Raw genomic sequence first — 4,976 nt, forward strand, 5'->3', positions numbered from 1 at the left:
ATCGAAGAGGAGAAGCGAGATGAAAACGCATGGTGGATTTGGCCGCGCCTCGGGGACAGGAAAGCTTTCAGATTGCGGCGCGGAGGATCAAAATTGTATCGTGTTAGCGAAAGAAATTAGATTTCCCTCTTCGCGGGCGGGGCCGTAAAGAACACGATCTTTCAATGGAGAATGGAATCCTATCAAATATGCAGACGTTATTAGCCCTCGAAGGAGTAAGGAAAAATGTTTGCCCTCCAACTTTCGGGTCGGGTTTCCCCTCCCTCCTCCTCCTCCTCCCCTGTTTTTCGACAGGATTTCATCAGGATTTTTCTTCCAGGGCTCCCTTTAAGACAGAGGGACGAAATAAACTCTTGTTGATCAATCTCTGTTAAGTGATGCAGCCACCACCGCTTGCGCCTCGTCAAAATCGAATGAATTCTTTAATGCGACAAGTTTGCTTCGCAAAGACTTTTCTTCTTCCGAGATTAAAAGGATTAAAGTTTAAAAGGGTTTAAGTTTCGCTTTTGAAATTATTCATACTCGAGATTTATCTATATGTTTATTGCTTACGTTTCATTATATAAAATTATCTCTCGCTTCCTCGTAATCCTAATAATAAATACCATGGATTAGTCTTTTATATATGTCTGATATAGAAAAAGAAAATAATAATAAGAATAATAATAAAATTTAATTAGAAATTAGATGAATTAGAAGTTAGATTAATCAGGAATTAAAAGGAATTGAACGGATGTATTAATAGCATCATATTTGTCACGATTATTACTTTACTTCGACAGGAATTAGCTAAGAATAAAAAAAAATGTTTGACGATGCGCATAAGAGATCGATTAATACGGAAAGGAAAAAAGTCGAACAATCGAGTTCCGCGCAAAGTCAACTCATGAATCGAAGGGAGATAGGAAAAAAGTGTCGGTCCCTTCGAGGGAGGCCGATGATTGGCTGCCAAACACCCTCTTCGTGATTCCTGCCGATCGATTGGCCCCTTGTGCACCGGCTTCAATCACGGTTTTCATTAAGTCTCGCCGGGCAACGAGGGGGTAAAAGAGTGGATCGGATGTTTCATGCGTTAACTAAAGGAAATCCTTTCTAATATTTTCACTCCTTTCTTTTTTTTTTTTTTTGAATTCGATTAATTAAAGAACTCGAAAATAATAATTCAATTCTTTTAGAAGAATTAATTATAATTGTGTGCGTTGTATTTATTTACAAACAATGGATTCTCTTGAATCCATAATAATGGTAGTAGTGCATATTTTATTTATCTATTTATTAGCTTTATCTTTTTTCAAATATTCGAATTATTTTCCCACAAATATAACGAAAATAAATAAACAACTTCTTCGTTTACGTATGACGAAAAGTAAGGAGATTTTAAAGAAAGATGGACGAATCGAAAATAAGAGAAACCATGTATTGGAATGATTTTTTTTTTTTTTGCAACGATTTTAAAACGGAATATCGTTGGAAATTGATTAGCTCGATGGATTATAGCTCTCGCTATAAAACCGCAATTAATTTCCGGTTGAAACGTTTCCCGACGACAGCTTAACGAGGCAATTTAACATCGAGGCGAAACGATTACGCTACGCACGAGCATCGAAGCGCATTTCGAAGGGTACATCTCGTGTATAATGAGGGATCGATACACGCTCGAATATAATAAGGAAGCAGAGAAGAGTCCTCGAGAAGAGGAGACACGGGAGCGCGCCTCTTTGTCAAAGAATTTTTGCCAACCGGTAATCTTCCCTCCTCGGAATGCTAATTTGGATCGAGCCCACCGACTTTCCGATTTGATTCGCCGAAAAAATTCCGGATTTCGACCGCGCACATGATCAATCCGTATCTACGGAAATCATTTTTACTCGGAATTGATCGATAATGATTCGTTTACGTAACGAATCATTTATCAAAATGATGAGTCGCGTTGATATGATATATAATAATTCCTACTTCAGATATTTTGTTCAAATAATACAATTTATTTTTATTTTATTTTTAGATAAATAATAATACGTAATGATAATTTTAATTTAAGATTGATATTAGAAAAAAAAATGGATGTTTTCTTTTTAATATCAAAGAAAAAATTTTTCAATAGAGATACACGTGGATAATCGATAAATCATAAAAAGCGTAAAACGTATATTATATATATATTGTAATAAAATCATCTCGGCTCGGGGAACAGAGGGATCCTAATTTACCATACTTAGGACAACGCAACGACACTGCTTACGTATGTACCCCAACAGTTTTGTCCAAGAAGGGTAATTCTTGCCACGGGTCGAAATCATTAAATATGAGGCCGGTAGGAAGAGTTAACGACGCCTTTCGCCGTTCTAAAACGACGGCCCGGATTCATTTTTCATCGAGGACGTTGGAGCGGGTCTCCTTCCCTTTAACCAGGTTAATCATTTTTAAAGAGGCGACCGCAGGTGTCCCCCTCGCTCGCGCGACCATTATATTAACCAGGGCGAGAAAGGGGGAGGGAGAGAGAGAGAGAGAGAGAGAGAGAGGGGAATAAGAGGAACGGAAGGAGAAAAGGCATGGTTTTCTCCGCAGGCGGAGAATTAAATTTTCCGGGGGGAGGGCGGCGGGGCAACGAAATAATGAAACGGTACGTGGCGAACTGGCTGGCACAATTTGCTTTGCATACGAGTGACATTTTTCACGTCTGTCAACAATCTGACGCGACCTGCTTCTCCCCTCCTCTGTTCGAAATTATTAAAGAATCGCGTCTCTCTCCCGATTCTTCCGATTACCATCATCCTTCTTCCTCTGTGAAAAACGCGACCCTTTCCCCCTCCCCCCCTCCCTTCTCCTTGACTTTCTTCCTTCGATGGAAAAAGGGAGCGTTTCAGGGTCCATTTGACAAATCGACGAAATCTTCCTCGAGTTCGTGGTTCGAAACGCTTCTTCGAAAGATCTTTTTTTTTACGTATACGTTAGTTATCGCTATTTAGATTTATTATTTCCTTAATAATATTGCTTCCGGTTCTTTAGATTTATTTTTTCCCTTGAATCCGTTATTTTTTATTTCTTGAATTGAATTGAAGAAGATTGAGTCGTAAGAAGATTGATTGCTCCATGGAAATTGTTATTTGCGTCATTGATGCACGTTGCAGACAACGAAATCTGTTATTATCAGAAAATTACACATTGTTCATTTATAAAAAAAGAAAAAAAAAGTATCGTTCAAATAATCGCGGCTCTCGATCGTTACGTATTAAATAAAACAGAAACAAAGGAAGAAAATGTTATTTATTAATTACAATATATACTTCGAAACAGTATCTTTGATTTCCAGGAACAATGATGCTTCGAAACGACACGTGCAAGCAACTCTTCCCCGCATCCCCTATGAATTTCCTCGCTAATGTTGTGCCAACAGCAACTTTTTTTCTCTCTTTCCTTTTCTCCTTCTTCCCCTGTCTCCTCTCGTCGCCACCATCCGCCACCGATAAATTCATCCCCCTTCGTCACCGCCTATCCCACGTTTCCCACTCCCACCCCCGTGGCGCGTATTAATCGTCGCGGGTGCACGCTTTCCACAAGTTTTTGTCTCTTGTCCGAATTTGCCGCATTGCAGATCGTCAAAGATCGCTTCCCTTTCCGTGGATGGGATCGAATTACAAAGGATTACGAAAGATTGAAAAAGATCTCGAGGACGGGACGAATCTTGGCGATTAAGCGTAACTTATTTATAGGGTGTCGACTAGGAGGGGGGCTTTGCGAAATCAAAGGTGCGAAGCCCTGGCAGACAAGGCGGAATCGGAGGAAAATTAACGAAACATCCCCCGAGAAAGGGGGATGGAAGGGAAAAGATGGATCCTCGTTCCGGGGGAGACTAACTAGAGAGGTGGAGGACGCCTTTGAGCTTCGGCTCAGCAGATCTGTAAACCAATCAGTGACGCCTCGCCGATACGGAAGGCTAAATTCACGTAACCGGATCGCTCGACTAAACTGCTTACTTGATTATGGCGTTAGTTAGCGCCTCTCTGTCCCTCTCTGTCGCGCTCCAATCCCCCTCCCACTTCCCTTTATTCCAATCACGTAGATCGATCCATTCACCGTGGACCGCTCACATTTGGGACACGTTCGCGCGGGGACGCTGATTTTTCCCAATCGACCAACTATTTTGGCTTCTTTCACACTTCTCCTCCCTCCCTTTTCTCTGTTTCGTAAGTAACTTTTATCTCTTTCTCCATCTTAAATTTCAAGCTTCTACTTTAAAATGCAAGGGAAAAAGTTGCGAGGAAGAAAATTCAGGCATCTGTCGATCGGTGGCTTTTTATCGTTCCTTCTTCTATTTCGTTCATTGGCTTTTTTTCATTAGAAATTTGAAATTTCTAAGAGACTTTAATTTGGAACGAAACAATAATGTTAAATAACGAACAAAAATTGCGAGAAAAATCGTTCGAATCTTAAGAGGGACAAAGATAAAGAGGAAAACGTGGTTAAGAAATAAAAGATAGAGGGAATGATTAATAACAATTGTTTTGAATATTTTTTTCTTAAATTTTTAAATTTTTATTATTACTTTTTAAGTACTTTTTTTGTCAAGTTTCAAGTATCAAATATCAAGTGTTTAGATAAATAAATAAAAATGATTATGAGATCTCAACAAGCATTGATTGAACGCAATTATCAAGAAATTATTAATAAAGAAAAAGACGTACATATATTAGAGATACTCGTAGGTAAGCGAGGAATTATTTTTGCTTGGTAAAAACGTAATATAATATAATCGGAAAGAATACTTAATATTATAATTTACCGGCGTATGCTTGGAAATTATTTGCGCTAATGGCCAAGTCAAATATCGTAAAACAGGACGAGCATTTTCCCTGGAAAACAACGTACAGTTTCGATCGTAAAACTCACCGATCTCAGAGTTTGGAAATAACCAATGACGCAACATTCGCCAGCCGATTCTCTCGCTAATGTGCCACTGTTTTTTTTTTTTTTTT

At 39.0% G+C, this 4,976-nt stretch overlaps 1 long non-coding RNA gene across 1 annotated transcript in view; it reads right to left on the reverse strand.

Moving 5' to 3' along the window:
* LOC116185807 overlaps positions 1–4,976 on the reverse strand; it is an 80,093-nt gene that overhangs the window by 12,900 nt on the left and 62,217 nt on the right. The window lies entirely within an intron of this gene.

Source organism: Apis dorsata, unplaced genomic scaffold, assembly GCF_000469605.1.
Source record: "Apis dorsata unplaced genomic scaffold, Apis dorsata 1.3 scaffold_292, whole genome shotgun sequence".
In the NCBI taxonomy this organism is placed as follows: Eukaryota; Metazoa; Arthropoda; class Insecta; order Hymenoptera; family Apidae; genus Apis; species Apis dorsata.